Genomic DNA, 12,811 nt, shown 5'->3' on the forward strand with positions numbered 1-12,811 from the left:
GTTGATGCTCTGCTTTTACACGACGACAGACGTCGCAATTTGCAATATACTGAGCAATTTCTCTCTTCATCCTAGTCCACCAGAACCTCTGGCGTAGATCCTGATACATCTTGGTACTACCGGGATGAATAGTGAGAGGAGATTCATGAGCTTCCTTAAGGATTAATCGCCTTAGGTTGCGCACTTTGGGAACTACTAGTCGATCCCCGAAGTATACGACTCCTTGATCATTAATGGAGAAACAATCCGCAATTCCTTTCTGAATGTTCCTCTTGATGCGGGAGATTCCCGGATCTACCTTCTGTGCTTTGATAATTTGATCCGTAAGGGTAGGTTTTGCTATCAAGGTGGAGAGAAAACCTTGAGGAACAATGTGAAGGTTAAGCTTTCGAAATTCCTCATGGAGAAGCGGTTGACTTTGTTGTAACATCAGGTTGTTACAATAAGATTTACGACTTAGCGCATCAGCCATGACGTTGGCTTTCCCTGGGGTATAGGTTATCCCTAAGTCGAAGTCAGTGATCAATTCAACCCAACGTCTCTGCCTGAGATTCAAATCCGGTTGGGTGAAAATATACTTCAGACTTTGGTGATCAGTGAATATTTCGCAACGATTACCGAGGAGGTAATGTCGCCAGGTCTTAAGTGCATAGACTACGGCTGCAAGCTCTAGATCATGAGTAGGATAATTCTCCTCATGTGGGTGCAATTGCCGTGAAGCGTAAGCAATTACGTGTCGATCTTGAATGAGAATGCAACCTAGTCCTTGTCGCGAGGCGTCGCAGTAGATAACGAAGTCCTTGGAGAAGTCTGGCGGTACCAGCACGGGAGCAGAAGTCAGGCGTCTTTTCAGTTCCTGAAAACTGTGCTCACATTGTGGAGTCCATTCGAACTTCTTATCTTTCTTGAGGAGTTCGGTTAGGGGTTTAGCAACCTTGGAGAAGTTCTCGACAAAGCGACGACAATAGCTCGCTAAGCCTAGAAAACTCCGAACTTGCTTGACCGATTCGGGTGGAGTCCAATCAAGGACGGCTTGAACTCGCTCAGGGTTAACAGCAATACCTTTACCAGATATTACATGACCCAGATAGGTCACTTCTGACAACCAGAATTCACATTTAGAGAATTTGGCATAAAGGCGATGCTCTCGAAGTTTCTTCAACAGTAGCCTTAGATGTTCGGCATGTTCTTCCTCGTTCTTGGAGTAGATGAGTATATCATCGAGATAAACCACGACGAATTTATCCAAATACTCCATGAAGATTGAGTTCATTAACCGAGAAAAGGTGGCTGGAGCGTTGGTTAAACCGAAGGACATGACGGTGTACTCGTATTGTCCATAACGAGTAACAAAGGCCGTTTTAGGAATGTCCCCGTTTCTGATTTTGATTTGATGGTAGCCCAACCTCAAATCCATCTTGGAGAAGACTGAGGATCCAGCGAGCTGATCATACAGATCGTTGATCCTGGGAAGTGGATATTTGTTTTTGATTGTGACCAAATTGACAGGTCGGTAATCTACAACCATCCGGTCCGTACCATCTTTCTTCTTGACGAATAGGACGGGGCAAGCCCACGGAGATGAACTAGGGCGGATGAAACCCTTTTTCAAGGACTCATCGAGTTGTTTCTTAAGCTCGGCCAGTTCTAGTGGTGCCATCTTGTAGGGTCTTCTAGCAATCGGAACGGTTCCTGGAATGAGGTCTATTACGAACTCAACATCCCTGTCAGGTGGGACACCTGGCAATTCCTCTGGAAAGACATCCGGGAAGTCACGGACTACCGGAACGTCCTCAAGGTCTGGCAAAGGGCTGGCGTTAAGAGAATATAGTTGTCGCTTGGCTATTCGGGTCAAGACATTGACTATCTTCCCCGAAGGATGGGTGAGTTGAACAGTCCTAGAGAAGCAATCAATTTTGGCTTGATGAGCTGACATCCAGTCCATACCCAAAATGATATTAATATCTGAAGATTTAAGGGCTATCAAAGATGCGAGGAAAACAAGTCTGTCGACTTGGATTTCATTTCCATGGCTTACTCTAGAAGTTTGCCATTTGGATCCCGGAGTTTGAATTACCATAGAGGATGGCAAGTCACAGAATGCAACGTTATGCAAACGAGCATAATTTTCAGATATAAAAGAATGAGAGGCTCCTGTATCAAAAAGAACAGATGCCGGGTGGCAATTAACAAGAAGCGTACCGAGAACGATGTTGGGATCTTCTTGAGCTTCTTCGGCAGAGATACAGTTGACATGGCCACGTGAAGCGGTGACCGGTTTAGCATGAAACACCTTCCCTGTCGGCTTGCCACGGCCAACAGCTTTAGCAGATTGATTGGGGTTGGTCTGGGGACACTCACGCATATAGTGACCAGATTCCCCACACTTGAAACAAGTCACGGGACTGGTACGTGGAGGAGCATTATTGGTTGGACCCCCATAGGGCTTGGCTGGAGCAGACTGTTGAACGGGGCGAGGCGCCTGGAAAGATGGCCTCGGTGTGAACCTGGGTGGCAGGGCGGTATTGGGCACCCACACGCGGCGCTTCTGAGGACCAGCACCGGATGAGGAACCCGTGTCACGTCCATGCTTGCGTGTTGCGTCATAGTCAGTCTGACCAGTTTCAGCACTGATGGCTTTGTTGACAAGTTTCGAAAAAGATGTGCACTCATGCAAACGGAGGTCGCGGCGAAGCTCAGGACTAAGGCCCTTACGGAACCTTGCTTGCTTCTTGGCGTCAGTACACACTTCCTCAGTTGCATATCGGGCGAGCTTACCAAACTCCCTGCTATAGGCATCCACAGAGAGTCGGCCTTGGGTGAAATTGCAAAATTCTTCACGCTTACGGTCCATGAGACCCTCCGGAATGTGATGATCACGGAAAGCCTCGCTGAATTCAGCCCAAGTTGTGACATGGCCCGCTGGGCGCATAGCTCCATAATTCTCCCACCATAGACTGGCGGGGCCTTCAAGATGATATGCAGCAAAGGTGACCTTGTCAGCCTCCGCTACCAGCGCGGAACGCAGTTTGTGAGAGATACTGCGAAGCCAGTCATCAGCGTCGAGAGGCTCGACGGAGTGGTGGAACGTGGGTGGATGCAATTTGATAAAATCACTGAGTGACACCACGTTAGCCCTCTGATGGTGTGCTGTATTCTGTTCAATACGCTCCAACAAACGGTTTGTCTCCCGCTTGTTTCTCTCAGCTTCCATCATAACCTCGGATAGTGAAGGAGGTTGAGGCAGATGTTCATTTCTAGCTTCACTGCCTTCGGCCTGCTCTTGGGAAGCAGGGTTGGCGCGCGTGTTGACCATCCTAGGTGAACAAGACAATGATTTAGTCAGGATGGTAAAATTCCGTCATAGGATACATAATGTAAGGAATAACTCGGATTGCAAGATGATCATCCGTATGACATGGTAGATACAGAAACTGCTTCTTTTATTCCATCGTCATACACACCATACAGGGTTTAGTACAAGACCAAACAAAGTACTATTACGGTGAAAAGAGGATTACATCTCATCGGAGGCATTCCAAGCTCCTATACATTATTTTTCTACATCTCCGGAAGGAGTACAGACTAGGTCATATCCCACGAGTCACGCAGGACGATAGACGACACAGCTAGTGCGAACTAGTGATACTACTACTAGCTCAGACTAATCCGTAGTAGTCCTCGTAGAAGTCACCTCCATAGCCCGGAAGTTCAACATGTTCATCCGGAAATAGACGATCTCGCGGAGCTTGTGGACCATAGGGGCTAGGATGAGGTCGTGGACCAACAAACGGTGGCCTGCGGGGACCGCGAGGTGGGGTGATGCCTCCTACATCACGCCAAACCATCACGTCTGGCAGAGCAGATCTCACAGGATAGAGATCGCGCATATCTGAATATCCAGCTTGCACCGCCGGTGCGAACCGAGTCAAAGTGGCCCAGTGGTCAGCACGGGTATTGAAGAGCTCTAACCTTAAGGCCCGATTTTCACGGTCCTTATCCTCGAGCATCTCAGCAGTGGTGCGAGTCCGTGAATCCTCCTGAGTGGGGTCAGCATAGATAGCCTGGAGATATCCTTCTGCTCCCGGAAGTGATCCTGGCATATACCGGAAGTCAGAGTCCCGAAATAAACCAGATCTGACTCGCATAATGGTCATCATAGAGTAGGCGGCATCCTGCACAGCCATCTCGATAGTATCCCCGAGTCCATAGGAACAGTGAAGAGGCTCGGTGGATCCAAGATAAGATGGAAATATCCTGACAGTGCAGAGATACTGGCTTTGATTGAAATCTCGGAATTGCTCTTCGACCGTGTACTCAGGATACCAGCGGTATCCAGCCTCAGTCATTACCCTGACCAACTTGGCAGTATGGCCGGGTACATCTAGGCATCGAGTCAGGCGAACCACTTGATTGAGGTCGCGAGTGGCCATATGAAAGCACAATTATAATGCAAAGGCATTAGAATTTCTAGCAAAATTTCGGCAGCATAACAGCTGTAAATGCTCAAAAAGGATATTGAGACATTTGACAAAGGATTTCGTACACACTCAACATCATCACATCAAAGTTCTGGAACCATTCTAACAACATAATGTGGTAGTAGAACTGAACTAGGCTTGTAACCATCAAACTTATAAGGTACTACTGATTAGTAACACGTGATCCTGATAGAGAGAACAGATCCTAATTCCTTAACCCCCGGTGGAAGAATGGACTGACTCAGATCAGAAAGTCATAAGGTATAAGGAGTAAAAAGAGCCTTACGTTCCAACCCACAAACAATTCCCCTACATATAACTAAAGAATTTCTAGACTCAACATCGACCAGTTTGGCTTGGAGAACCTACAGGCAGTCCGGCTCTGATGCCAACGCTGTCAGGACCCCGACTCGATGTCACATCGATCTAGCTGGTAACACCTCATATCACTTTGCGGCCTCACGCACGGTATCCCCACGGGTGTCGTCTTACCTTTTCCCGGGACCGTTTGCGCCTTTTGGCTCACGTATATGATAGTGTCGCTAGCATCCATATGATAAAGAGCCCGGGCTGACATGACTAGTCGTAAACCCAAAGTGGCACAGACTTACAGGGACATGCATTCATGACCCAGCTTCGAACGTGTCGGTCATCAGCAAGTGGGTCCGGGCTGTAGCACTGGGCTAGCAGGACTCCGGTAAAACGGGCTGTAGCGGGCTAACAGGACTCCGGTACTCAAAGCGTGACATTTCCCCGAAGGGACAGACACAGGAACGAAGAAGGACACATGCCGGCCAGCCTAAGTGTTCCAGAGCAGTAGCAAGCTACCATGGCTCAGCGATAACACTAGGAGACATTTCCCGGTAAGAGAGGCTACTAAAGATAAACAACTAGATAGTCAGATCCCACACATACCAAGCATTTCAATCATTCACACAATATGCTCGATATGTGCAAATACAATGAAGCATCACAACATGACTCTATGACACAAGTACTTTATTTAAGGCTCAGTGAGCCATACATAACATATACAAAGGTACGGGTCTCACGACCCCACATACAAGTCATACAGTCATACAAACCAGCAGCGGAAGTAACTTGTCTGAGTACAGACAACTAGTAAAATAAAAGAGGCTTGGAAAGCCTAGCTATACTACGTGGTCCTTCACAAGCTCAGGGTCACCACCTGGGTCTTTAGCCTACTCGTTGATGTCAACGTCTACATAGAACCCATCAGAAGGGGTTGCAGCGTCTTCTGTAAAAATGTAGATTATAGCAACATGAGTACAAAGGTACTCAGCAAGACTTACATCAGATCCTACATACATGCATAGTATCAAGAAGGGTTGGTGGAGTTATTGCAGCAAGCCAGCTTTGACTCTTGGCTAGACTATCCTACGATACTCCAACCTGAAATGGTTTTGTGCACACGAGTCCACTACTCACCACTTCAATACACTACCGAGGATCCACCTCCGTCTTCCTACGGAAGAGCCATCCTCGGCACTCACACTTATCTTGAGGCTTTTAGTAGTTTCCATTTACTTGTCTATGAACTGTATAGGCAACCAAGTAGTCCTTTACCGCGGACGCGGCTATTCGAATAGATCATGTTAACCCTGCAGGGGTGTACTTCTTCATACACGCTCTCACCACTTATCGTTGCTTACACGACATGTACTCGGCAACCTTCAAGCGGAAGCCCAACGTGGGTGTCGGCCACGACCTACCTAATCACCTAAGCCTCCAGTCCAGGTTTATCGCCTATTCAGGTTCCATCCGCAGGGAGTCCGGCCGAGGTTTCCCATACGGCCCCGAACGATGTGAACAGGGTTCCCGAGATACCTAACGGGTATTTGGTACACCGTGCCACGTACCTACCGCATCACAGCCCACCCCTACGGTCAGCGCTGTCCACGGCCTCCAGTAGGCTACAAACACCAGAAACTACTTGCAACTCCTGGACAGAGAGCTAGGGTGAATAAGAAGTCGAGCGGGGTCATATTTCAGGGCCCAATGTATGGTAGTAGCTGATTCTTAAATCACACATACAGATCTCAGTGCTTAAGGTCGGCTTCAATGAAACAACCCACCATGTACTCCTACATGGCCTCTCATCGATACCTTTACCAAATCGTGTTCACCACACCACTCTCACTACCGACATTAACATTTCACTCTAGCCCATCACCCAGATGAACCAGACCTGACACGACTCTAAGCATAGCAGGCATAGCAAGGTAGGCACAACACATACATAGGGCTCAATCAACTCCTACACATGCTAGTGGGTTTCATCTAGTTACTGTGGCAATGACAGGTCATGCAGAGGAAATGGGTTCAACTACCGTAGCACACAGCAGTTTGAATCGCGTTGTCTTAATGCAGTAAAAGAGAGCAGGAGCGAGAACATGGGATTGTATCGATATGATCAAATGGTTGGTTGCTTGCCTGATGGTTCGATGCACGGATACGGTTCTTCGTTAGGGTAATCACGGTACTCCTCGGGAACAGATCCTGTCGCAAAGGGCATCGATACACAAGCATCACCAAACAATGTGCAACAATATGATGCATGCATGAAACATGGCAATATGAGTGTGTTGGGCTAATGCAACTAAAGCCAGAAGGGTTTGAACAAATTTGAATCAAAGATTCAAATTCCAAATTCAATTATGGCCTTTTAAAGTGCCTTTTCTTGTTCTGATTAAAACATCAATTTAACTTGTTTGATCATGCATGAAAATAGTACAGATGGATAGATTGGATTTTTCTGATCATTTTTCATATATAATTTGTCCAATTTGGAGTTACAGAATAAAAGTTATGAATTTTTGAAGTTTAATTAATATTCTGGAATTTCCTGATTTAATTTAAATCCAGAAATTCAATTACTGCGTCAGCCTGACGTCAGTGTGACGTCAGCAGGTCAACGGAACAGGTCTGGTCAAACCTGACAGTGGGTCCCACATGTCAGGGTGATTATTTTAATTAAAACTTAATTAAAACTAATCCTGTTTAATTAACAGGGATGGGCCCCACCTGTCATTGGCTCAGAGGAGTCAACCAGGGCCCACCCGTGGTCAAAGTCGGTGTCGGCTGCCGGCGTTTAGTCGCCGGCGAGCCCGACGCGGCGGCGGAAGTGATTTTGGTCGTTTCGGCCACCAAATGGACCGCGGAGGCCACCGGAGTGGAGCAGAGGGCAACCCGCAGCTCTTGGCGGAGCCCGTTGGGGTCGGGGTGGCCGGGGTCGACGGCGGCGAGCTCGGCTGCGGCCGCCGGGGTTCGGTCGTGCACGGGAACGGTGCTGGAGCTCGAAGTCGAGCAAAGCGAGGCGCTAGGGATGCTCTACGGGGTTCTGTGAACTCGTTGGACTCGCCGGGGTGACCAAATGGTCACCGGAGCTGCGTCGACGGCGAGCTCGGCGACGGCGGAGGTTCGGCCGTGGTGGGGAGGAGGCTACGGTGAGGGAACGAGGGGAAGGAGAGGGGGAAACGGTGGCGTAGCTCACCGCGGTTGCAGTGGCGTCGAAGCGGGCTCGGGGACGCGCTGGAGACGGCGAATTCGACGGCGACGGTGGTCGGAGCCCGAAGAGGGGAACGGCGACGTGGCGGCGATGCAGGGCTTCCGGGGAGCTGTGGAGCGGTGGGGAGGAAGAGGGAGTCGAGGCGGAGCTCCTGAGCTAGTCGGGGGAGCGAGGGGTGGTCGGAGACGGTGGCTAAGGCGAACGGCGGCGACGGTGGTGTTCGGCCGGGCGAGAGAGAGAGCGAGGGAGAGCCGGGGGAGAGTGAGAGAGAGCAGGGAGGAGGCGTGGCGTCGTCCAGGGACACCGAAGCGAGGAGGGGAGGGCAGGCAGGCAGGGAGAGAGGTGGCGTGGCGCGGTGGCCGTGCGCTCGCGCCGGCCACACGCCTGGCCGACTGGCGCCAGGAGGACGACAGCGGTGGTGGGCTGGGCTGGCTAGCTGGGCCGGCCAGCTGGCTGGGCCACACAGGTAAGTTTTCCCCTTTTTTTCTATTTCTGTTTTTATTTAATATATCTGCAACTTTGTTGAATTAAATAAAATACCTAGGCAACTCCAAAAATCACCAAACTACTCCTGGTCCATAGTTGGATTATTTCCAACATGAAACATTTTAGTTTGGAGATATTTGAGCATTTAAATATTTTATATTATTTTAAATGCCCAAATTCAAATATTTATGATTTAAATCAAAAACCTTAGGATGGCCTAGGAAAATGTGCACCACTTTTGGCAGAGGTTCTGAACCAAGGCAAAAATGATGGGCATTTTAGAAGGGCATTTCAGGTTCATTGAAAAATTATTTTAGTAACCCTAGTTGGTTTCAGAGGGGACTGGGGGTTCTGTCATCCCCATTTCAAGTTTCTGATGAAAGAGTAAACATGATGCAACACTCTAATGCATGACTAGCTAGGGTGTGACAACCGGTTGTAGCATTGAGCATATTTGGTGGTAGCATCGCCCTACCCGCCACATGCACCCTCCTCGAGATATCCTGCGGTGAAGGTGGCCCGTCCTGAGCATGGATCGTACTCGGTGCCGGCTGGCTCGCACCCTTCTTAGTCTTTCTTTTGCGTGCCTTCTTCTTCTCCTGTAATGGGACCGAGTTCTGCTCACAGACCGCCTTCTTGAGTGTGTTGGGGCTGATAATATTTCGCACCTCGCCTATCTGAGGCTCGGTGAAGTCGGCAGCTGGAGGCGTCTCCTGAGAGCTGAACGCCAGACGGCGCCTGTTGCAACTTGGCTTCTCCGCGGTACGAGCTAGATCGCACACGTCTTTTGTTGGGTTTGGTTCTTGAGAAGGAGGCCCCATGAAGTCGCCATCGTACCCATGCTCGGCAAAGTACTGATCGACGTTGCCAAATGTATCATCGTCGTCGTCGTCGTCGTTCTGATCCTGTGCCATATGCATGTTTGGATCCAGTGGCATAGGGATGTCCGGCACCGTTACGGCGGTCTTGCCATGGGGCCGACTTGGCGCCGGCACGACTGGCGGTGTTGTCTTTGGGGTGGTGTCCCCCGCCCCCAAACGAATCTGGCTCTTCGGCCAAAGCAGGGGCCAGCTCAGGCAGGCGCTGAGGGTCATCACGTCATCATCGTCGGCCCCGACGGGTCGAATCGGAGGTAACAAGTCGTCGCAGCCTGGCAGCACCCGAACCAGTTGAACCCTAAACAAGTTGGGTGGCATCTGGGTACCGTGGAACAAGGGGTTGCCCGGTTGAACGATTTTGCCCTTGGTGACATCGACCAACTCGTTGTTCACGAAGTGGAGGAGAGTGCACGGAACGTCGGCGGCGCCCTGCGAAAACATGTAGGGCGTCAGGGATGCCCAGTCAAAGGCAAGGAGATGAAGTCCTCGGCCGAGAGAGGCTTAATTAGTTACCGTGATGATGGCGTCGAGCTCGGCTAATGTCGAGGCACCGCCAACGGCGGGCGTGCAGTTGACGGAGCGGCCGCTTGGTGAAGAGGTGCCGGCCGGCGTACACCCGGGTGCATTAAGTCCCGTGCCGGCGTCGGAGACACCAATGCCGCCTCCGCCGGAGGCACCAATGGCCCCGCCATCGCATTATGCGAGTTGCTGGCCGTGAAGCTAGGAATCGGGGGCGGCCCCTATTGGCCGCCCGCAATCCACGCACTCAACCCCGAGATCAAGGTAGGCACAAGGGCGGTGATCGTCTCTCCGAGTCGTTGTTCCACTTGCTCTTGGACAATCTCCGGAATCCGCGCCACCTGTGCCTTGAGTTCTTGAACCTCTCGCGCCTGGCTTTCCGAGCTGGTCTTTTTCTCCTTCCGCACACCAGCGGTATAGTATGACCCCCATTTTGTCGACAAGCCTTTGCCGGCCACACGACCAGCTGACGTCGGCTTACTGAGCTTATCCTTGTTCTTCATTATATTCAACCCCCTATTTAGAGTGGTGTCCCAAGGGTTGCTCTGAGTCGACCCCGCGCTACTGCTTTCAGTCGCCTGCGGAAGGAATGTGAACCATTTAGAAATTCGGCTTCATTAATTAGAATGCAACCATATGGAGCTAATTACGCGGGGGTGTATTCCTTACCAGAACAAGCTCAAGCCGCCTGGTCTTCGGATCCGTGGTAAGCTCCTTTGTTTTTGGGTCCTTCTTGTACCGGGCCCTGACAAAGTTCCTGGTCTGCTTGTCACCGTATTTATCGAAGAGGGGCGGTAGGCCTTGCTCGGCACGGTCCGCCTCCTCCTTGTCCCATATAGGCTCCGCCACTCTGTAACCGCCGGGACCGAGTGTGTGTTCCCCTAAGTTCAGCTCCCGCATTTCTTTCCCCCACTTACTTGATTCGGAGTTTGCGGTGCTCGAGCAATTGATCTTGAAGTCGTTGTAGTCATCTTCGGTGATCGAAGGATTTTTCTCCTTGATCTTCTCATAACTCTCACCTTTCTCGATCATTCTCTTCACATTGCTTTTCCAAGTAGACAGGGCCTTGCTCATCTTCGTGAGGGAAGCATTGTTCACTTTATTCCCTTTGAGGCTTGTGTTTTCAAATTCAGCGGGGAACTTGTATCGTTCGTGCAGCTTCGTGAAGAGGAGGTTGCGCAAATTCCCTCGGTCAGGATGCCTCAGGTTCTCGGTGTTGATCGAGACGGTGCTCCGGAGAATGCACCCGAGCTGAAGCGAGTACCCCTTGACTATTCATTCGGGCGCCGTTGGATTCCCGTCGGAGTCCACTTCAGTAACTTCCTCCTTGAGGGTGCGGAGCACGGTCGGGCGCCGGTCCTTCCGTTGCCTCTTCGGTTGGCTGCCATCTGTGCGTGCGCCGCCATCATCAGTGGTGGCATCCTCGGCGGCACCATCAGTGGTGGCATCCTCGGCGGCACCATCAGTGGTGGCATCAGTGGGGTCATCCTCGGCGGTACCATCAGTGGTCTCAGGATCGGTGGGGAAGGCGGCGTCCTCATACAAGTGAGGTTGTTCCTCCATCTCCTGGGACAGCTTCCAGAATGGCTTGTCGACGCCCGAACCCCCGGCCTCATCGTTGTTGGCCATGTTTCTCTCTAAATAGGAACAAAGTTTGGTCAAAAAGTTGGTTATTGTCAAGGAACAAGATCATGGTCTCATCATTTAGGGTTTGTCGACACCGAGGCATCCTAAAAGCTAAGCTTTTATCATTGAGGGTTTTTCGACGCCGAGGCACCCTAAAAGCCTAAGCTTTCATCATTTCAGTTTTTATCGACACCGAGGCACCCTAAAAGCCATGCATTAGTCACAAGTACGCCGGGGCACTTGATCCTACTTAATTAACTACTAAGATACCCCGGCCCATGCATTAGTCACAAGTACCCCATATGTCCTATTTTTAGCAAAGTCATGCTAAAATTCACGGAAAATTTCAGCATGACCTTTGCTGAAAATAGGACATATGGAGTACCCGAATTTGCTGGAACGGAAGTTAATCGACATTCCAGCAAACTCAAGGGCCTCTCGGGTGGACAAGGCAAAAAAGGCCTTCATCACAACATGCAAAAAAGAGAGAGTCACGGACAGTGACATGATACATTTTCATAAAAGCTTGTGGAGCCCGGGGCATCTGAACATTAAGCCCGACTAAGGTGCGCCTGTACCACACCTTAGTATTCTGCAGGACTACACACTGTACCAAGAACTGATTGTCGCTGCTACTCTTTATTGGACAGCAGTATCTTGCAGAACAAGAGATGCTAAGTTTTAAATCATATATTTGCATTCTTATAAAGTTAATAATCACTGAAATAGGCATAAAGCTGTAGCGACCTTGCCCAAGTAAATCCAGTTATCTGTTTCTAGGAAATAATATTGGTCATTGCAGTGTGAAACCTGAGAAACACAGCACTGACCTTAATCATATATACATATTTGACCAGACACATCAATCAAAGCAGCCTTGCAATATTATGTTCCAGTGCAGTAGAAAATTTACATCAGACTAATTAGGTCCATCTTCCTTTATTTGAGATAGTTAGCTGGAACTTATGAGTAAAACACAAGTCTAATACCAGCGAAAAAATCTAGCATCTTAACCATTAATTTGAGATAGTTTGGTTTGGTGGTTTCAGTTTCCAGCCTGATTGGTGATGGTAGTTTGAGTTTGAGGTACCAGTTTAATCTCCAGATTCATCATAGCTTAAGAAAATGCTGTGCTAACTGCAAGTCAGACAGCATCTCAATCTCAATCTCAAACTCAATCTCATCTCATCCAGAGGAGAGTGACAACCAAATCAACGGAAACAATTATGGTACCCATTAAACTAGGAGACAACATTCAGACGCGAGCAGCCATTAAACCAAATCAAGCAACC

This window comes from Triticum aestivum, chromosome 7B (genome assembly GCF_018294505.1).
Source record: "Triticum aestivum cultivar Chinese Spring chromosome 7B, IWGSC CS RefSeq v2.1, whole genome shotgun sequence".
Taxonomy (NCBI): Eukaryota; Viridiplantae; Streptophyta; class Magnoliopsida; order Poales; family Poaceae; genus Triticum; species Triticum aestivum.